Below are 23,121 nucleotides of genomic sequence, written 5' to 3' on the forward strand. Positions count from 1 at the left end.
AGGGACACTTACTAGAGATTTTTGAGTATCTTTTCTTGTATAAACTGTAAGATTATGGAAGAAATGTTGGTTTCTTTTTTCTTTTTTTGGTAACAGGGATGGAACTCGGGACCTTGGACTTGTGAGGCAGGCAGTGGAACCACTGAGCTACATCCCCGGCCCAGAAATGTTGCTTTCTTATTCTTTAATTATTTGTATTGGTAAATTGAAATAATTCAGTATAGAGTGAAGGACTTTTGATTAACCTAGTAGTAAACTTTTAGTTAAAACCTATTAGGTATGTCAAGATGTATGTTTTTATTCAATTTGAATACAATTGTGTTAAAATCTTAACATGAAGAATTCAGGAAATTGATAAAACACTTCTTTATCTAGATGAGCACATTTAAACATTACCCAGTGTTCCCTCTTAAGATTTTCACAGCATTAATGTTAGAAAATAAATTGTTTCATCTGTAGAAATGAAATTAATAATGAAACCCCAGGGAAATGAAAAGAATTAAAATTTACAAACTGATGAGAAGTATTGCCTCAGAAGTGGGTATCATTAGGTAAAATCAAAGAGTCGGTTCTAGTATATAATGAACCTTACTGAAACGACAGCACTACATTTCAATTTAATGGGAAAAGCATGGATTATTCAGTAAATAATATGACATGGCTTCTGGCCATATTTAACAGCACATATAAAAAGCCCCCCCCCCCAAAAAAAAGCATTCCCAGTATAGTAAAAGCATAAATAAAATTCAGAGACAGTGTAGATGAAAATATTAGGCCATTAGTAAAATGTCTTGATGGAGATACCTGTATAAGCCTTTGAGAAACTTTAATTCATGAAGCACATAACAGATTTAGTTACATAAAAGGGAACATTTTCACTTTACAAAAGCTACCATATACAAAGGAAGAAGAGTAGCAGAAAATATTCACAACAAATATGGTAGACAGAATACCAGTTTATAAAGGACTTGAGGTTGACAAAAATAGTTTTGAAAGGAGTTGAACAGTGGACAAAATGCAAATATAGCCGGGGAAGATTCAATATGTTCAATATAATGAGTGTCCAGCATAATGCAAACAGAAAAGCCATTTCTATTCCATAAAATTGGCAAACTCAAAATGAGTTAGGATAGATAATGCTAGTAAAGATACCAAGTAGAGTAGGTAACATTTTTCTGTGCTGTCCATATGCGTGCAGACTTTTGTAGCTCAAATATACTTAACCTTTTTCTCAGTGGTCGTATCCCACTCTTAGGAATTTGAACTTCAGAAAACACCAGTGTTGTTATCTAATGATAAACTATATTTTGCTAATAATGTTAATTGTTAGTAGTGTATTTCAGTCAAAAAACAACGAAATTTTGATTTTTTTAACTGATAATTTGATACAGTTGAATCAAATCTCATACATATATGGAATATCATGCAGCTATACTAAAATAACCAGATAGCTGGGCACCTCGAAAATGTATAGGATAATTTAAAGGAAGAAAGGAAGTCACAGATAGGAATGTACACCTTATGTGGTAATATATTTTACATTGTTTCTGTTAACAAACCAGTTACCCTATGCAATGTGTATCTTGTGTATTTTTGTGTACGTACAGATAAAATAGTGGCTATTTCCCTTAGATGGGTTAGTGCAGATGACTGGAGAGTAGAAGACAAAATAAATATGTTTGAATACATTTATAATTTCAAACTTGCCAATAATTTTAGATACAGAGTTTGGCCATTTTACTTTAAGGAAACATGTTTCAAAGCAAGGCAGGAGGACGCATCTCAGGGGCACAGCATGTTCCACTGCACTTCTTAGCAGGTGCACAGACACTAGGTCCCACCTCACTGCCTGATGGGGTCACTGTGGACAGTTGCGTCCACTTCCATAAACTTCCCTCTGGAGCTGTAGATGAAGATATGGATTCGAATTGCAACACAGCTTTGAGTAACACTCAGACCATGTTTTGCAGTTTCTATTTTAGATCTGAACTTGGCCCTGCAGTTTTCAGCTTGACTCTGGTGCTTTGTAAATCTGCCTTAGCTTCTTCAGGGCTTGGAGGTGCTTTAATCCTTCCAAAACGTCATGGGCTGGGAGCCAAGGGACTTCTGCCTTGCTGACAGAGGGCCAAGTCACCCTGTGAGCCCTGTGACTGCTTCACCTTTTCTCCAATGGAAATGACCTCATCGAGAGCTAACTGGCACGTTAGGTGGTGTGGTGTTCCGCTGGCCATGCGTGGTCCTGGAAATCAGAAATGAAAAGTCTGTTGATTGTCTTGTTAGAGGACGCTGCAGCTCCAGGGATTCGTTACTCTGTAACAGTACCCCACTGGCTGTCTGGATTACTCAATGCTGAGACCGCTATGCAGAATATCATTGCGGCTTGAGCTTCTCAGAGAGTTAAAGCAGGAGAGGATGCCTCTTAGTACCTTATAAAGATGATGGGCCTGAGGCAGAATGTAATTAATGTCATATGAAAGAACAGATAACAAGAAAAAATTATTGTTTTATTTGCTAGTCCCTCTGAACCAATGTTATTTTTATTTTAGTTTTTTTATGTTCCTAGAATGATAGATACTGTATATAATTGGATATTAAGACTTTTTAGAAGAAACGCTCAGTTTATGTACATGATGCCAGTGTATTCTCATTTAACTTCAAAACACTTCTGTGGTGATCTGACTGTAGACTTGGGTATAAGAGTTAGCGGTGTTTCCTAGGAGTCAGTGCCTAATTCTGCTCTAAAGCTACGTTTCCAAGATGTGTGTATCAATTGTACTCATGTATGCATAAATATAAATTTTGCACATCTGCAGTAACAAACTTCAGACAAGCTTTTCTGATTTAAAAAAGAAGAAGAGAAAAACAGAAACAGAATAATCTGGTTGAAATCTTCTGGAAAATAAGTCTGTGATAAAACCTAAATAAAATGACACAGCCTCCAAAATGTATAGGAGCTTTGAGATTTTATCCTTGAAGAGAGAATGTATGCACTCTCCCAAGGGCCTTCTGGTTTTTGAGAAGCTCAATATATGAGAAAGGTCAGCTGGTTTATCAGGCCATGGGATGCAGTGAGAAGAGTTCATTTATCTTCACTCTGTTTCTCTGGAGCTTTCTCACACAGCCGCTGAGGAGCAGTGGAATGAACCAAAGGGAGACACTGGGAGAAACCTGGGGTCTGTTAGGCACCAGGTAAACCCTAAATTTAAAATATTTTCACATATAAGATACTATATGTAATTGTAGAAACAAACTGGTACCCTGTAGGTAATGGCTAACTTCCTGTCATCCACTGTAAACGAAGTCTAAATAGAAATGTAAAATAGTATGCAGGTTTCTGTGATTGAAATCAATTGAATTTTATTTGAGAAAATTATCCACTTTCACAAGATGACGAACTCTTTTTTTGGTACCAGGGATCGAACTTGGGTCCTTGTGCTTGCACAGCAGGCAGCGAAACCACTGAGCTAAATCTCCGGCCCAGATGGCGAACTCTTAACAGAGTTATGCAGCTCTTCTTATTCTACCACTCTTCAGTGGATATGTATAATTTTTTTAAGGTGCAAGTCAGTGCGTCTCCTCCTGACACATTTTGCTTGAAATACGTGCATGATAGTCCTTCAGAAATAAAGGAGAACTCTTGCTTGTTTCCACATCGTTAGAGAAGAGCCTTAGTGAGAAGGAAGCGTTCTTGCAGCCCTCCAGTTGCCAGAGAGGGTTTAAAGTTCCTCCGAGGTGGGGTGGTGTCCATTATAAGGAGGTCTCACTTTCCATGCTAGACTTCCACAACCTGTGATTTCCTTTCGGTTCTTCTGGGATTTAGAACCAGTTCTAAAGAAGACTCATGGAAAGGTACAGAAACATTTTTAAATCATTACTGTAGTAATGACGGGAAAAAGTTATTTATAGATTTGCAAGCTATCTGGTTAAATTTATTAGAGTTGACAGGGACAAACTATAATTTAGGCCTCAAAGAGAAAAGGTTGAAGCAAAGTAATCATATCAAAAGAATTGCCAGGTCTCCATTCTGTTTTACTCTGTCTAGACATGGTCTTAAATTGTGCAGTCTGCAGTACAATGAGATTTTGAGTGAGAATGTCCAGTCTTCCAAAAACAAGATTCAGGAAATGTTACTTAGAATTCCTTCAGAGTTTTATAACTTGCATATGCTAATTTGGAGGTTTACCCCTGTGAAATCTTTATAGAGTAGAAGATAAATACCTGTTTGATATGCTGCATTTGCCTGATGGTTGGAAAAGGTGTCTAGGGCACTAACGTAAGCGAATATTCTTGTATAGTAAGTGCCTGCTGCCACCCTGGCCTGTCCACGTGTGATGGGTACCTTCAGGGCATTTTGTTCTGAGACCCTGGGCACTTAGTGAAATTATCTTAATACCATTCTCTCAGTATTTCCAAGCCTGCAACATTGCAGACATTTGTAGCTGCTTCGAGAAGGGAAAGGGGCAGGGCCTGGCACTGAGTGGGTGGAGCCCGGAGAGGCTGCTGACGTCCTGGCAGGCACAGGATCATCCAGGGTCGGGTTCCAGGTGCGGAGCCCTGCCTGGGGAAGGCCTGTCCTGCTCCCCCTTGCCATAGGCCACGAATTTATTTTCATTATTAAGACTCTCAGAGCACTCTCTTAGAACACAGCAGTAGAGACTTAAATAGCTCCTCAGTGAAGAATTATATTGACTGTACATAGGACAAAAATTATAGCATCTATTTGACATGCGGATATAAAATTATGATACTGACATACACTGGGAACAAACTGGGCTTGGCAATCTTCGCTGTGTCCCGGAGCCCCACACCTCTTGGGTTGCAGCAGCTGTGGAGCTCTTCTGACGCGGTGGCTCACAGTGGAGCCCATACTCTGGCAGCTCAGAGCACAGGGCCACTCAAGATGCTTTCTTCCTCCAGGAAGAGCTCAGATCCCACACCAGTCCTGGGTCCAAAGACAGCTCAGCTCCGAGTGGTGCTTCTCCTGATCTCCTTCACTTCCCTCTGTCTCTGCAAATCCCCCTGAACCGCTGTCCTCTCCCGCCTGCCTTACCTAAGGCTCACAGTGTGGATACGCAGGCTGGTGATGCAGGTCAGGGCGGTCTCCACTGTGCCCATGGGGATGGGCTCACCCTGCATCTGCTGAGTGTCTCGGTCCTCCTCTGCTCATGTGGAGGCCTGGGGTCGGCCAGGCCAGGGGAGCAGAGGAGAGACTGTGAGCCCGCCCGGCCAGTGCCTGGAAGCAGAGCTGCAGGGACACTCAGAAAAGGGGCGTAAGGGCATCAGCAGCCCTGAGGCAGCTGAGGCTCACGGAGTGGGTGGCTCTCGGAGGGGAGGGAGGTGTGGTTCTGGGGTGCTGGTCACCAGTGTGGTGGGCTTGGCTCCTCGGAGACCACACGTGCCTGAGCGTCATCCCTGCCTTCCTGGCTAGACTGGGCAGTCAGGACTCGAGGACGGGGCACCGGGAAGGGGTCTACCAGACCAGGAAGCAAAGGCCACATGCCCCCTGCTGCACGCCCTTGCCCCTGAGCCTGGGTGCCCAAGGTGTGGACTCCATGTCAGGGCGGCGGCCCCCGCCCACTGCAGTGGTCACGCCTTTTCACCATGGCACCAGCAGCAGCAGCACCCGAATTTGAATGGATAGAGTATCGTGAAATGGGTCAAGATTTGGACAGGGTGGCTGGAAAAGTTGATTTTTCAGTTATAAGTGATACCTGTAAATAGCTAACTAGATTTGGAAAAAGATTTTAAAAATTTACTTCATATTATATTGTATGTGAGATTTTCGTTAAAAAAAAACACTTAAAGACAGACTGAAGTTAGTATTCACCATACGAGAAAAATACTTTTTCCCCTTTAAATCATATCAGCTCTTAAGAATGTATAAAGTTTTCTTTAGGAGCCTCCTATGTCCTCCTCCCAGTCCCACCTCTTTTGTCCGTTGTTCCTTGTTTGCCTAACCCTAAGGAGTAAAAGCTATACTTAATTTCATGTGGTTCAGCTTTCTTTTTAATTTTCTGTTGAAATCAGGAACATCCTGACTCAGAAGTATTGAGGCAATAAAAGTCCTCTCTTGCATTTTCTGTCGCAGCTTAGTGGCTTCTGCCAACAGTCCTCAGACGTGGACTCCGTGCAGTACTTGTCCCCGGCTTCTAGGAGAGCTCTTGTCCAAGGGAGTGAAGCTGGAAGTTGTGTGGCCCCGTTCAGCAGGGCTGAGGCAGAGCCAGAGGGGATACCTGGGAGAGACACACTGTGGCACTGTGCTTAGGATGAGCTCCTCTGAGGAGCTTTATGTCCAGACAGACAGGAGAAAATGGCAGGCTGTCAACGCAGTGAAACTACAAGAGCTACAAATAAATAGCACTTATGGTTCTTCCCTAAAGTCTAGTACGGAATATCCATATTTGAGTTTAGTAAACATGTGCTGGGTTATGTGCTAGCAAAGTTGGAAGCTCTGAAAGGAGGACTGGACAGAGTGCAGCCCCCAGAGTCCTTAGGATCCTTTAGAGAAGAGGCGGTTGGCTGTCTGGAATCACGTGTGCTACAGGACAGCCAGGTGCAGCCCTTGCGAGGTGGGGGGTGGGGGTGGGGGGTGGGGTGCAGGCGCTTCTGGTCCAGCTCCCGCCGGTCTTCACACATCGCTCTGTTGTTCAGGGGCTCCCATTCCCCTTGGGAATGTCCTTGTTCAAGTCTTATTCAGGTACCCAGAGGTGACAGATGATTGATGTTCCTAATATAGGTCATTTTATGGGTTTCAAATTAGCACAGCTACACCCTTTGGAGAGATTTCCAAGGTGTTTCCTAGCCTCTTCATGCTAAGTGTCATGACCTTCAGGTGACTTAACTTTATGTCACTTATTACTTAATACTGTGGGTCACTTTTTTTTTTTTAATCTTGCTAGGGACAATGTTGGCCTAGTTTTGCTTATCCAGAGATTTTTAATGTCACGCTAGCTTCCCTCTTAACACTTTTTTTCTTCACTCCAGCAAGGTGATCTTAGAGTATGCAACTCATCTTACCAGCCTTAAACACAAGTACAGTAGGTAGGTAACTCTGACACACACACACACACACACACACACACGCGTACGTATTTGGGGATTATCTTCTGTTGTAAATTATCCATGAGTATGAATTAATCATAGTTGACACAATACTTAATGGTTTGTAAATTGAATATATAACTGAAATCAAGTGATGTTTGAATGAGACATTCATAGAATTCATATTGAGCTCATACTTGATGACAGATACTTAGTTTTGTAAAATGAGAGTTTTAAAAATTCATATATAACACATATGCCTGTGTGTACAAAAGAAGGAAAATATAAAAAGATATACCTCAGGGCCGGGGATTTAGCTCAGTGGTTTTTCCACCTGCTGCGCAAGTGCAAGGACCTGAGTTCAACCTCCGGTACAAAAAAAAAAAGACATACCTTATGGTGTAACAGTGGGCACATCAGAGAATGGGTTTTAGGAATCAGAGGAGTATTGGCTATACTCTGGGAGGGAAGTGTTTGAAATTTATCTAGGAACAGATATTATTTCTTTTATTTTTTTTTATATTTATTTATTTATTTATTTATTTTTGGTACCAGGGATTGAACTTGGGACCTTGTGCTTGTGAGGCAGGCGCCGGAACCACTGAGCTAAATCCCCGGCCCAGATATTATTTCTTTTAATCTTAAAAAGTGAAACATGTTAACATTTAAACAGTTGACCACATAGTTGTATTGATAATGAAATAACTTCTGAGCAGATTGTTTTACTTTGCCACTCCTGGAATTATAAATAGGTATGAACATTTTACAAAATGTACAGTAATACACTCTAGTTGCTAAAAATGTCTCCAGTCTTTGACTCATTGACCTATCTGAAAATTAATCATGAAGAAGTAATTGAACTGAGAAAAGGAGCTATTTTACCTGAAGTTGTTCATTGCCTATTTAGCTACAAAAAGAGGGGGAAAAATTGGAAGTAACCTAAATATACCTAAAAATAGAGTAATGGAAATCATGTAGCTCACCTCAAATGAGAGCTATTTCATGTTAATCACATTCTGAGAGGAGGCGGAACTGAAACAAGCATCTTATTAAATTTGTGGAATATTCTGGAATTCCTAATTGTTATAACGGCAGAAAAATGGGACATATGGAAATGTGAATGATGAAATGTTAGATGAAAATGCAGAATGGAATAACTGTGGGAAGCAAACCATGATTACAGCTGTGCACCTGACATGTGTTCTGATGTACAAAGGTGAAGGAAATATGCAGAATAAGGTGCGTACTTTAGACTGGAAGCTGCTTTTGTAAAGTAAGTGTTAACAGTGTGCACGTTGTCAGGCCCAGGGCCTCCTGCATCCTTGTCAAGGGCAGCGCTGACCTCTCCCCTCGAGCAACACCATCTGCTGTACATTTTATCAGTGTATTTTAATGTAGACTTTTAAAAATAAAATTGTATTGGCTTTGTATTTATAGAAGACAGTAGACAAGTGTCATTTTTTCCTTTTAAAATTGAAACTGGCAAGTAAGAGCTGAGTGTATTGTTCCCTCTTTTCTCCTGCACGGTTGCAGAGGAACAGTCCTATTGGTGTCCCACCTGGCAGCCAGGCAGGGAGGAAATGCCTCAAATCAGAGAGGGGGAGGATGAAAGGACACCAGGCTGTGTGTGTGTATGTGTGTGTGTGTGTGTACTCCAGTGGGCCAAAATATTGCCTGAGTGTTCATTTTTTTCTATCCTTAGATCAGTATGTGTAAACATTAGTTGGGAAAAAAGTGAAATATTTAGACAGCTGCTTCCTTTATTTTTAAAAAATATACAGATAATATTTTTACTACTGTGCAGAAACCATCATGCCTTTGTAGCTAGCGTGCTTAGTTATGCTTTTGGTAGCACTGTTTTGATACTGATGCCCTTCTTTCATTCCTTTAAAAATCACTGTCATATGTGCATTTGTGTGAACTTAGGGTACTTGAAAAGTCAAATGACCTGGTACAATTTATTGTTTCATATTTAGTTTTTCATTATATTTGTAGTGATAACCTCGCATGTAGCTGTGTGTGTGTGTTTCACACTACTTTGGTAAAATAAATGGCTCTGGTGTATAAGCTGTAACAAAGTAGATTAATGTGTGTCTCACGGCTCTACAACACTATTGCACTCAGGATTTTCACCCAAAGCCCTGGCTGCTGTTGAGTGATTTACTGATTGGGTTCATTTGGGAGAGAAGGTTAATGCTGCGGCTCCCTGAGCTGCAGGCCTGCGCGCCTGTCCCCAGGAGGTAAGGGTGTCCCCACGCTGGCTCCTGGGAGCCCTGCCTTCTCTGGATTCCTTCGACTCCTATTTTTATAGCAGATCCTACTTTGGTTGGTGGCATGACTCAAGCTGGCAGGGCAGAGGGCTTTCTTGAAGGTGACTGTCTCCTCAACCTGCCTGACTTCCACGGTTGGGAAGGACCATGTAAGACAGCAAGAACTGAGTTGGTGAAAACCTTGTTTCATTTGCATTATTTGTGCATAGAAATCAAGTTACCAGCCTTTGATTAGCAGTGTAGCTTTAAAGTTTGTCTTTGAGAAAAACTTACTGAAAACTCATTTAGGCATTTCCTCACATCAGTTTAAAAAGAGAGGGATGTTATTATAAACCAATTACTATTCTGTTTCCTTTCTTATGCCATGCAGTCTCCTTGTTTTGGAAGGCGGAAACATAAATGTGCATGTGCTCACTGACACACTGTGCTGGGCTCTGGCCCAGGGTGTAGGACCACGGGGTGCTCGGGACTCGTGAAAGAGCTGAAGAGGGCTCCTCCGTGCACACCCCACACATCCATGTGGAGAGCGGGGCTGTCTCCGAAATTAAAGTGTTAGTGCTGTTTCCATCAGAGGATCGTGTTTCCATGCTGATTATTTTCAAAACAAGAATTCTGTCAAGAGGAAAAGTTCAACATCTTTCTAAGGTTCTTCCTGACTTTCTTCTGGTGGTGTAGTACTTTACGTATACATTATAAGGTTGTTAAAAGTGTATATAGAAATGAATGCAGCTCTTTCAGTTTTGTCTGTAATGCTTACAGTATGTTTAAAGTAATCAAAGGTATAAAGCCAGTGGCTATTTCAGGTTTTAGACTTGACCAAAACAAGATCAGTTAGCTGAGGCATTTGTACTAGTAGCTACGCTGTTTTTTCTATCAGTTACTAGATTTGAGAAATGGAATATGGATTTGAGAATAAACTTTCATTTAATCTTTAAACATTAAATGTTTAGTAAACATAAGCTTAAAGTGCTGCTTTTTTTCTTTTAAAAGATACGTTAATATTATGCACACATATATGCACACTCTTTTTCCTGTTGTACAACCTAAAACTGGCTTGAAAAAATATATGTGCTTTCCACTAGGAAACAAAGTTAACAGTGACTTTTAAAACCCTGAAGGTTCAAATCCCAGCTGTCGAAAGCTGATCTGGGCTGCTGCAGCGGATGCATTCCCAGAGGGGGCTGAACCCTGTCGCAGGTGACAGCTGACCCACTTTCTCAGACCTGGTTAAAGGAGCAGGCTCCTTTTGAGGTCCATGTTCCCCTGCACACTTGTCACAGCTAGTTGGGGCTGTTCACACCGACTCTTACACTGAAGTTTTTATAGCTTCAGCATAAGTAGTCACTTTTGGAGTAATGGTTCAAGTGAACCTTTGGCAAATTTCTGACACATCCTGTATCCTGTTGCAGGATGTAGCGTTGCATACTGAAATGAAGAGAGGCCAGCAGAGGCTCTGACTTTGGTATCAAGTCCCTTCAACTGTACATGAAAGCTTTCCTCTTTTAATCAGAGGTTGGGATTTTATTACAATAATTTATTACAATAGTAATCACGTTCTTCTATAACATGGCATGCATCTGCTACCTTCTTGGTAAAGTCAGAATGGTAAATATTTCCAAGTGGAAAACTTTATGACCTAAATAATTCGTGATCTCCTGCAAGGTGTCTCCAGTTATTTTGAAGGTGTCTGAGCAGAAGCCATATCAGGATTGCTTTGGTGTTTGTGTTTCTTGGTCTTCAAATGTATTTATTGGCTTTCACCCATTCTCTCTACAGAACACAGCTTTGCCATGCAGTCTACGGGTTGGAGATTATGTTGTTTTGCCCCCTTGCTTTTGTTGTGCATGTTGTTGGCCAGACCTTCTGTGGAGAGACTGCAGGTTCTTGGGCTGTGCACCCTGCTGCTTTCTGATGATTCACGCTGCTTCGGACAGGAGCACGATTAGTCAGAGCTGCGGTTGCTGATTAGTCAGGACCTCCCTGTGCTGACTCGGTCTCCCTCACCCATCCTGGGAGAGGTGTTTCCCAAGATAGGAATGGCCAGCAGTCCTGTGTGCCAGAAAGCCCTGGGTACATAAACATATGTTATGTGCTAGAAAGGTCTGTGAAACAAATTATATATATATATATATATATATATATATATATATATATGACATTCATATCAAGTGTGATATAAAATATGGTGAATGATTAAATTTTAAAAATTGTTATAGTAAAAGACCCACTGCCATTAATTCCTCTCAAAATACTCCTCACTTCCAACATACTTAACTCATCACTCTGTCACTTTCTAAAGCTGCTCTAGAAGTTCTCTTTCATGAGTGTCTTTAGTTACACTGTTGTGGCTGCCTTGATGGCCTGATTCTATTAAAATGTTTGTCTTCTGTGGTTATTTTGACTTTGGGGAAGAGCCAGAGGTTGCCTGGTGCCAGCTCTGGTGAATGAGGTAGATGAGGACACACCATGGTGTTTTTAGGGGCTGCCTTTCTGTTGGATGGTTGGTTGTTGCAGCGGCATTCACTGTATTTTTAATCACATCTCATGCAGACACGAAAGACTTGCAGAACTACTTCACAGAGTGGTAAGAATGATGGAATAAGTATGTTTGAAAAGGAGGAAGATTTTGAGAGGGATTCATGGTAATGTCCTTTATTATAATAAATGTGCAGGAAATAGTCCTGGTAACTTCTTTTAAGTGTGTATCTTTGTTTCAGAAGATTTGGAACCTTGATTTGTGTAATGTAATGAAAGCAGGGGGCACATTTGCTTGTTTACCCTTCAGAAGTAGCCACAGGAAGACCCGTGTGTGTAATGCTTTGTGTGTGCAGGGATCACAACTGGTGTAGTCCATTTCTTTGTAGACTAGTCCTATCAGAGGCAAATCTATATGGGGGAATAGAAATACCTTAGCCTCGGGGAAGGGGTGGTTAGGTGGTCATGAGCTCCTAATACTCGACAACATTGAGAAAAGCAAGTACAATATAAGAATAGTTTAAAAAGAATGTAATCATTATGTACTGCATACATGTACCAATACAGAAATCTAAAAAGAGAATAAAAACAAAAAATTTGGAGCATTTAAAAAATAAGAATCCTTCATGTGAACATTGCATGCATTTTGATGTCATTAACTTGAAAGAAAGGTAAATTCTCTGCAGAGTGGGTGGTTGCAGATTTCATTGCAATTAGTGTGTGAGACCTCATGAGTATGGGAAGGGTGTCAGGGTCCTGTCTCCTGTCAGCGTTTGGAGTTTGTGCATGTGATTCCTCTCTCCTGCTCCCTTCCCTTCCTTCCTTCCCCTCCTCCCCTTCCCCTTTTTTCTGTTCTATTCTTTCTCTCTCTCTTTCTCTCTCTCTGGAATAACATGCTGCTTTGTGAAGATGCTGAAAGGACTTGTTTTAGCAAGTTTAAATCTACTGACTTATAGGTATGACATTTTAATCCACATATTTTCAATAATGTTTTGTTACTGTTTGTTTAAAAGCAGCTGCATAAAAACAACTCCAGCTATCCAGATTCTGATCTGTACTGATGACTAATCATGTTGAAGATTTGCACATAAAGCTTCCAGAGAAAAATAAAAATTACAATAAAAGTATATTTGCTCCCTGATTTGAAAGTACGGAATGTTTCCTGTGCCTTTTAGATATGGGGAGCCATGGCGCCGAAAACAATGGTCACCATGGCAAATCCACCTGCAAAATAAACGGGAGAGGAGATGGGGTGAGAGGGGGCCAGAAGTCAGCGTGGTAACAGCTTGCTGGGTAAATAAATATTTAAACCTCATGCCTGGTTACATGTGTAATCTTGAGATTTGCAGAGCTATGTTATACATTGCTTTTTAGTTGGCATCCTGTTTATCTTGTGTTAAATAACCTATTAACCAAATTTAAGTGCTGTTCACAAACAAAAGCTAGTTACAAGCTTTCTGTTCTTAATATCTTCTTGTGCCCCCAAACAGGAAATTGAATTAGATATTTACTAAGGTTTGTCCATGCTTTTAAATCCCATGATTCGGTGACCTAGGAGGCACCGAGGACTGACAATGAGTAAATTTCTAAGTTTTGAAGTGAATTAACTCCAAGACTTAAAACCCTTCAGTGTATTCAGAAATCCTTTATAAGATTTCCAAGAAGTTACCATTGTACCTCTAGGTTATGACCTCTCTGACTGCAAATTCAAAGACAGAAAATAAGTAGGTACATATATAAAATAAATCCAGATTCTACCGCTTTCCAAACTGAGTGAATTTATCAGACGGGCCTGGGGCAGCTTTGCTTGTTAGACCTTCCGGTGCTGGCGGGACTGACTGTTCTTTGCTTTGGGCTGCCCAAGATGGCAGCTAACCTTTTCCTTCCCTGATGGTGAGCCCTGGGAATGTGGCCAGCCCAACTAAGGGACTGGATTTTACATTTTTAGTTTTAATTCATTTTAAGGTTTCAGTATTTAAAAGAATGGTGGGGGTGACTGAGCTTTCCATCTTAGGAAGGAGCAGGGTGGGCTAGGACCCAGGATCGGTTGAGATCTTCAGAGTTGTTATTGAGACTCATGGCCCAGCCTGTATTTATGAGATCACAGTGACGACTGCTAGGGAGAGAAACGCTTATCTTTGTACAGGTCTGGTGTCTGCATACCAATCAGTCACCCGTAGGGTGGGTGCAGAATTCCCACGTCCACACACAGCTGGTGACAATTCCCAGGGAAAGCAGGAAGTGAGAGCCAGGCGGTAGTCTCAGAAGCTGTCTCCCACATGACTTAAAAGAAATCTTTACCTGTAACTGCTGATTTTCTAAATTCAGAATACTCCTATCGGTTAATTTTCTTGTGCCCAATTTACCTTTTTATTAATAAAATAACTCCATTGTATTTTGAGTAAATGTTTACTAACTTGGGAGATTAGTATTATCACATCATGTGGAAGGGAATTGTTGAACCTTGCCGCTGAAAGCGACTGTGTGAGTCATGTTAGCCAGTGGTCTCTTTGTAGAAGAGGACACTGAGGCTTAGATGTGTCAACACCAGTCCAGAAGTAGTTGCCATGTCAGGGACAGATGCTTGCTTTCATGTGAATGTGTGTTCTTGTGTTATTGCCCTGTTAAATGTGAAAATCAAGTGTTTGAAAAGACATCCTTTTGAAATTTGGGTCTTTCATAATTATAAATATATGTGTGTAGTTATTATTTTTTTATAAAGTGATAATGCTAAAAATCTGTGAGATACCTGAGTAGGGTAGATTTTGATAGAGTTTTTTTGGTTGTTTCTGTTTTTATTTTTTAAAGCATAAGGAGCTTCAGTTGGGAATGTGATATTTATATCATGTGGACTTTTAAAATAGTCTCTTATTTAGTGCATTTGGACCAAATAATACTTGAGGTAGGTACGTCAGAGCAAGCAGGCAGTCACAACCCTCGCTGGGAAGAGTAGAATGTGAGTCGAATGGACTGCCGAGCCTGTGGTCAGTGTGCTGGGGATGCCCAGGAGCAGGTCACCCCTGCCCGTCTGCCACACTGCTGTGGGGTGGACAGAGCCCTCTCTCTCCCCCTGTACCCCGTGGGCTGGGCTGGGAGCTTGCCGAGATGTGAAGCTCCTTCCAGGCATTAATTAAAGGCAGCTTTAGACATCTTTTGAAAATAGAATTCTTTGGGGTGCAGAATCAACAGGTAAATAAAGCAGAGAAACAGGAAGGAGAGTTCAGAGCGAGTCAGCCAGCACCTCCCTCCTCTCGCCTAGGCGGGAGGAGCAGCAGCCCCAGACTGAAGGGCTTATAGGGGCACTGCCTGCTCTTCTCCCACAGAACGGCCGGGGTTCAGGGCCTGACTTCCAAAGGCTCTTTACCAAGTGAACCAGTCCCGATGGGCGTCCCCCTGGCTCCCAGAAGGAATCTTCATCCAGAGCCTCGTGAGGTCTCCAGTCACATTTCTCCTGTCCTGACCCCCTCACCACCCTTCTGGGTTTCACCTGACAGAGGAACCACTGCTCTTCCTGTCCCTTCCAAACCCTGGGTGCATCTGCCCCCAGATCCTCAGGCCTTGCACTGTCCCAAGCACTCCCACCGGAAGCTCATTTTAACAGGCTGCATTTGAGTGGTTTTGTCAGTGGAATATCTATGCACATGCAGAATAGCTGCAAGACACATTTGAGCTTGTCACAGCTGAGAAGATAATACACGCTATTCATACTCGCCCTTTCCTGGAGAAGATGCAGCAGAAGAGATAGCAGTGGGGCATCAGCGGCCTAGCTGTGGACCCACCCATGTGGGCTAGTGGTTGTCAAGTGCACCCCTCCTGTGTTGTCCCTGGGGCTTGTCATTTGGGACTAATGCAGGGATAAAGACCTTTAATAACTAGCAAGCCTGCCTCCGTTATGGAAAGGCAAGCATTTCCACTAATGTAGAGAATAGTGTTTTCACAGTATAGAGGTAAAATTATGAAAGGAAGGGAAAATTAATCAGTACCTGAATTGGATACTGAATGTTTCACTATTTTTTTTTTTTTTCTGATACTGGGGATTGAACCCAGGACCTTCACTCTAAGCTACATCTCAGCCTTTTTTATTTTTAATTTTGAGACAGGGTCTTTCTCAGTTGCCGAGTTGCACATGCTGGGCTCAATCTTGCAGTCCTGCCTCAGCCTCTTAGGGTGCTGGGATTACAGTGCCCCCACCATGCCCAGTTTTTCACCACATTCTTATTATTACATTTGACTAAGGATCAGTTGTGCTGTAGCCTAAGCAGGAATTTCAGGAAGTTGTAGAAAGTCTCCCCCGCTTCTCACTCATAGCTAACTTATTTTCATTAGAAAAAGTTAAGAACAAACCAAATTACCCTGTAACCCACATATAGCTTTCACTTAGCTGGGGAGGGCGGTGGTATTCACTAGCCACCCCTCACCTGTTCAAGACCAGCACCCGGAAGTCCCCCTCCCTGCATCTTCACTTCCCTCCTCACCCCTTAGCAGAACTTGCTAAGGTTTTTGCTGTCTCAGAATGAGCCCACATTCCCACCCCGCAGAGGCTGTGCAGCTCCCCTAGTGTCCACACTCATTGTCCCCAGCTCCTCACCTGCTGTGTCCCAGAGCCCAAGCCCTCTCCACGGCTTCCCTCCTCCACTTCTGGCCTGCTCTGGTCAGACCCAATCCAGCGCTGGGCCCTGGTGCCTGACTTGGAGGCAGCGTTCAGCGCATCCGATTGTCTCCTCTGCCCCACAGCCCTTCTCTCAAGTTCTTCCTTTTCTCTACTCCTGACTCTGTGGTCCTCTTGCCTCTCCTGATAGCCATGCCTGGGGATGCTCATCCACTCCTGCTGCCGTCCACGTGCTTGTCTACAGCACGCCTGCTCAAAGTACTGGCCTCCGATTCCCACAGAGCTGACACCTGCAGTCTTTGGCTCTATGGTCTACATTCCAACTCCTGCTTCCCCTTGTTCCTCCTGACCAGCAGCCTGCTCTTCTGGATGATCCTCCAACCCAGAAAAGTGGCTCCAGGGCCGTGGTGTCTGTGCCCTTTTGGCTGCGGTGTCTCCCCTGGATGCCCGCATGGCTCTCTCCCCACTCTCAGCGACCCCCCCCCCACGCTCCCCTTCCATGTACTATATCCGTCATATCGTGTAACTGTCCATGGCCTGTCCACCCTTCCAAGAACACCTGTTCTACAAGGTGGTGGCTTTTGTCCACTCTGTCATGGCTGTGATCACAGCTCTGCAGCAGTGCCTGTGGTTGCTCCACGAGCATGCACTGGGCCACGGATTGCATGAATTTGGTTACCGTGATGGTGGTGCACTTCACCTTGTTCCAGGAGTTGGAACTGGGAAAGCGTTTTACTCTGCTTCTCTAGAGCCTCAATTTTGATGACGGCTTTCTTTGGGAGAAACAGCAGGCTGTAGCTGCAAGGGAAATTTCCACTGTGTGCCTTTTCCTTTTGCGGCTGTCTCTGAGCGAATTGCTCATCCCCTCTTCTTCTTGGAACACATTTCTCCTCCTCTGAACTGCGCTTGGCTCTCTCCTTTTCCAGCTTGGCTTCTGTTCCCAGGCTCAGATATGCTTCCTGACCTCACAGCCTCACCCTTTTTATAGTAAGACGCTCCTGGTGATGTCACTGGGCGAGCTGGTTTCAATCGGGCTGCTCAGTGGAAGCTGGGAATGACTCCGAGTTAGCTCTTGCCTGGCCTGGCTTATTCTGACACCAGGCAGCACGGGGCACACAGCACTAACCATTGGAAGTGACTGCCTGCAGGCACAAGGAAGTGGTTCCCACTCCTCGCTAGTGAAATTGGGAATGAATGTGGGCCCAGTGTAGTCAGGTGCCTGATGCTGCTGGTGGTGCCTCCCGAAGCAGGCAGGTCTACTGCGTTCCTCATTCCCCAGCTCCGTGGTAAGCACTGGAAGCTCATTTTCCACTTTCCACTGTGGACCTCTGCCCTACTCTTCTGTCTTTGTTGCTCGGCTCCTGGATCATGCATATATATTGTGTATGTTTATATGTGTGTCAACTTTGCCATCTATACATTAAAATTGTGTTTTTCTTGTGGCCAAGCTTGCTTGCTTTCTTTACAGATCAGCTTGTATTCTAGGTGCTCGATTGTGCTATTAACTTTGAATCTACAGTTGCTCTTTTGACTTTAGAACATTGAACAGATTTTTGTTATCCAGAAGGTGATTGGCTTGCAGTTCACCTGTAGGAATGTTAGGTTACTAAGTCTGATGAAAAGTGTTCTAATTACATCCTTTAGTTTTGAGAAAGAAGCGTTCTTGGGACCTGCTCAGTTTTCAGAGCAGATCCCTCAAATGCAGTTCTGCTTCAAGTGTGGTGCGCCTGGGAAGTCACGGCTATAGAGTTAGAGCCTCACAGATCCATGGTTTGTTGTCCACAGGGTGTGTTAAAGGCTTGGCAGGGAGAGGGCACCGGGTGGGTGCTTCTGTCCAGCATGGCTTTCCGACTTCCTGTCTGAACCAGGGTTCTGTGAAGATGAAAATATGACGTGTGTTGCAGCACCCAGCAGAATTCCAGGGAGGCCTGGGTATGTTGGGGTCCGAGGCTTTTTGTGGACACAGAGAAGCTCATACTCTACCCACAGCACCCCGAACCCGGAGTGGGAGACTCAGGAAACTCAGTACATGTATGCAATATGTAATGATCACATCAATTACAAAATGATCTGTAGGTAAAATACATTAAAAACATGTTCCCTTTATTATAAACATAAAAGTTAAAAAAATATACAATATTAAATAAGTACAATGTTCAATACATTCCAAAACATTGAATTTTAAAATCACAAGTTAAAAGAACTATTCTTCATTTTTTTAGCAATGGCTTTTACTTAGTATTCATTTTTTTCTGTTTGCTGCTATAATGAAGAAGTGAGTCTCTCTCCATACAAAACAAGAAGAGTTTTATACTGAGTTGCCTGGTTTAGCATTGCACCAGGGAAGATACCTGGATTTATGTAGGATTTAAGAAAAATCAAGATGATCCAGGGAAGATTAGGAAAAGGACTTGCATGCCTAAGGTACAGAGACTGTCTCAGTGTAATGATTCATTGCCTAGGTTTTCCTGGAAATTTGCATTTAAGGAGAACGTTGTGAGCTACTGATGCAGACAGAATTCTGAACACTTCTAAATCACCAACAAGTAGGAACGAGAGACCCTGCTTGCAGCCAGCTGTACTCACCGTGGGTACTTAGTAAACATTATTTCCTTGGTTTGGCCCAGAGAAAGCCAGGGTACTTCACCACTCCATTGAATTTGTGGTTCGCATATCAGCAAGGCTGTGTGCATCTCCCCTGCAGAGACGGTGGCTCATGTTTGTCTTTTGCTCATGCACGTGGAAACTGTGTACCTGCTACCCCAGATCATGCACGGGCCCCTCAGGAGACACAACCCTTGGAAATGCTTGCATGCCAGGTTATCTAAATGTTGATAATTAAATGCAAGAGGAAGGGTTTTCTCGAATTAGAACATTTTCAACACACGGAATTTTTAACAATAAACTGTGCTTCTTAATATTTACCCAAGTGAATTAGAAACTTTGATCCACACAAGCCCTGCACATGAATATTTATAGGAGCTTTATTTATAATTGCCAAAGGGTAGACACAACCAGGGTGTCCTTCGATAAGTGCCTGGGTGAACAAACTGGTGGATCCATAAGATGGAGTATTATCCCACCACTCTTCAGAGGCAGAGAGCAGGGAGCCATCAAGCCATGCAAAGGGGGAATTTAGGTGCCCACCACTGGAGAAGGAAGCAGACCTGAAGAGCTTACCTAGGGTGTCATCCCAGCTATGTCACCTCCTAGAAGGCTTTCTGCAAAGACAGGGTCTCTGGGGTAGGAAGGGTTCCTGGGTGGGGTCTGGAGGAATCTGGGGAGCAGGAATAGTGGGTAGGTGGGGAGCCCGGGCTCTTAGAGCCATACAGCTGTTCCACACAGCGCTGTGTGTTGTGGTTATAAACTGGATGAAAGCTGCAGAGTGCACAGTACAAGTGTAAACTCAGGACTTGAGTTAATAGTGTTGTAGCAGTATAGCATATATATATATTTAAAATCTCATCAGGGCAAATCCTGCTGCCTGGTATGTGGTGGATATCTGATGAATGCTGATACCTGTCGAAAATGGATGTGATAGTACCTTGTAAACAGTAAACTCATAAATACGGGGAAAACTAATAAGTAAAAATGGAACGTACTGTAATCCTGAAAAAATTCAGTGGAAAGGTTTAAAAAGCATAAGGAAAATTTTAAATAAAGACATGAAACTCTTTGTTTTTTTAAAGGTTCATCTCAGAAAAAAAAAAGATTGGCATTTTCCCCATGAGAGGAAATTGGTACCTGTGCTGTAGCTTGTGTGGATTAGAAAGACATCTGTACTCCCTCTAAGGCTCACCTGTCTTGGGGTGTGTTCTGGAGGTTTGGGGCTCACCTGGCTGAGGGCCCTTACCTGGAGGTGTTGTCCCCTCCTTGTTAGTGTGGCCGGCTTTTCATAACCCTGAAACCAGCATGGTAAGATGTGAGTGTGACTCTCTCTGTAACACGATTACAGTGAAGAAAGTGGAAGGACAAGAGAAATAGATATGTGGTTTTCCATTTATAGACCATTTTATAGTTTTGAGTCTTTGGTCTAAATTAACTTATTTTGTTAAACTTTGGTTACTTTGGAATGGCCTCGCTCTTTAGGTTTACCTTCTAAAATGCTAGAAGCAAACATACTGACGTTGGATTGCTGTTTTTCTCAGGTAAGTCTCATGTTTGCAAATAATAGGGGAAACTGATTTCTAGTGACTTCTGTTTGCTAAAATGTGTTTCCCTCAGATTTGTATCTTCTCCAAAGTGGTCTACAAGGGCATGGTGAGAAAAGATTGTAACGGGTTTTTCACCGCTGCGGTTTGGGCCTGGGATGTCCCCTGAAAGCCTTGTGGAAAAGGCTCTGCCCCCAGAGTGCCACTGTTACGTGGTCTGGTCCCCAGGTCCTCAGCTGTGCCCTAGGAGGCAGAGTGGGCCGGTCCCTTCCTTTGCTTTGCCTTCCCACATCCAGTGGGTGGTTTGCTCTGTGCTTCGCCTCTGCTGGGAGCTCTGCCTCCACACAGGCCGCAGGCAGCAGGGCCCAGGACCCTGAACTGACGCCTCCCAGTGGGGCACCAACACGAATCTTCTCCTGTGCAAGGAGTTTGTCCTTGTGTGGCCCTGGTGCTGGGACCACAGCCACCTGCTTCTCTGGGATTGGACATAAAGAAGGCACAGGCTGCCTTGAAAGAGAATAGTGCTGTTTGAGAAGATGAGGAAAGTGTCCTGCGAGACGTGACCAAGCCAAGATGGTGGCAGAGGAGGTTCTTGAAGAAAGCAGCAGCAGCCTTGGGAAGTGTGGAGCCAGGGTGGCAGAGGGCTGGGGGCCAGAAGGATGCTCTGTTGCTGCAGTAGCTTCACGGAATGGAGCTGGGAGGGGAGGTGGCTGTGAGGAGCAGGTCAGACTGCCTGCAGCCTTAGGCAGTTATTAACCTTTGGAGCCCAGTCCCTGAGCAGAACTGCTGGATGTGTGCGCCTTGAACACTGCGATTAAGAACTAAATGAGCTATTAACTATTGGCCATTGAAGGCTTTAAGTGCTACTCTTCAAACACATAAATCATCCTATTGCCTAAAATGGTTTGGATTATAATAAAGCACCTGCTAGATTTGTAATAATCTCAGTGAAACTTTGTGTTAGCTTGATGACTGGAATTTTGTAAGTGGGTGATACGGACTGGGTTTGTGGGAAGGACTTGTCGGCGTTGTTTGTTGGTCGCATTTCCGTTTTGAGGTGCTGGGTGGGAGCCCAGGGCCCCTGCTCTAGGCCAGTACTGTCACACTGAGAAGGACTTCCAGTCCTGTGGGAGGTAGCTCCCCTCGCCCAAATGCATCTCATCTTCTTTTTATAGACCCCACGGCTTTCATGTCAGAGTATAATCCACTGAAGAAAAGATTGAAAGAAAAAACAAGTAGGACATATTTATATTTGTAAACTTCACTCTGGAATGAGCTTTTGGGATATCAGCATATAAACTTGGTCAGTATTCTTCTCGGAGAACACTTTGCCCTACATTGCTAACTAATTCAATAAACACTTGTAACTGAAGGTTTGTTAATTTGGGTAATTGTAGCAGAATAATGGCTGTGACGTCCTTCGGTATTGAATGGAGACTGCAAAGCAGGTGGAGACCTGCACGCATTTTCCCACCCTCCCGTTTCCTTCCCTCTACACTGGGCAATTTAAAGAGTTATTCTGCATTCTTTTCTACAGAAGGTTTTTTTCCCCAGGTATCCAATTTATTTCCTTAAAAACTACTTTCGATAGCCAGTGCCAGTCAATAGCCAGCGTGTGGATTCTTGAACCCACTTATTGTTCTCTTTTGTTTTCATTGCAGTCTGGAGTGTTGACCTTCAGATCACCTCCAGCCACTCTCTGGAAGAATTCTTCCATGCCACTTCATTCTGATCAGAAAGATTTCATGTATACTGAAGCTTACTTTGAAAAAGTCTAAATAAAACTACTCACACTGGTATTCAGTATCTTCAGTGTGAGCTGTCTTAATAACTAATTTTAATTATGTTTCCTGTTAACAGTGAATCTGAGAGTGAAACCTGTTCTTTCAATCAGGGGTAATAGAAACCCTTATGCAGGCGTCAGGAAGTGGCAAAAAGCTTCCTGCTTTAGGAAGTAACACATAATAGCAATTTGAGTTTTGAAAACATTGATGTACATTATGATTAAATGTATTGAGGATCAATTGGATGATCACAACACAATCTTAGGAGATCCGTCTACTTGGAACTGGCTGATCTCAAGGTCTGCCTGCTTCCTGGGGTTTGAGTCAGGCTGGAGGATCTGAGTGAGTGAGGTCTGCTGCAACCTGAGCTGCTTTGCAGCCCCTCCCCACTTGCGCTGGTTGCTCCTCCTGCTCCAGGAACATTGGGTATTGCTGCCCCTTTCCCTTTCCACTGTCGGCCTTGACCCGAGGAAATGTTGAAAAGCAGTTGGGTTACAAGGTGTGTTTTTTCTATAAACAAAGTAGATGTGCTGTCAACAGAGTTTGCCATTTAGCAAGTGTGCTGTGGTCCACCCAGGAAGTAGCAGTTTGTGTAACAAACATTTACCTGCTCTTACTCCCTGCCAGGTTCAACACGACACACAGATTAACTCGAGTAGTGTTATGAGGTGTGCTAGGATGCACATTACACAAGGGAGAAACTGAGAAGCAGCTGTGGGACCTGGGATTGGAGGCCCAGTTGTCTGACTGTAGTCAGGGCCAGGGGTGGCTCTGTGAGCGAAAGAAAAGGC

At 43.3% G+C, this 23,121-nt stretch overlaps 1 protein-coding gene and 1 pseudogene across 9 annotated transcripts in view; one reads left to right on the forward strand and one right to left on the reverse strand.

Moving 5' to 3' along the window:
* The window catches only part of Ppp3ca (protein phosphatase 3 catalytic subunit alpha), a 263,314-nt gene that overhangs the window by 33,773 nt on the left and 206,420 nt on the right, over positions 1-23,121 (forward strand). The gene's annotated exons all lie outside the window — the stretch shown is intronic.
* LOC147821908 (U6atac minor spliceosomal RNA) lies at positions 8,310-8,402 on the reverse strand (annotated as a pseudogene).

This window comes from Heterocephalus glaber, unplaced genomic scaffold, assembly GCF_053883595.1.
Source record: "Heterocephalus glaber isolate CG9 unplaced genomic scaffold, H.glaber_assembly_v1.0 deba00001688, whole genome shotgun sequence".
NCBI lineage: Eukaryota > Metazoa > Chordata > Mammalia > Rodentia > Bathyergidae > Heterocephalus > Heterocephalus glaber.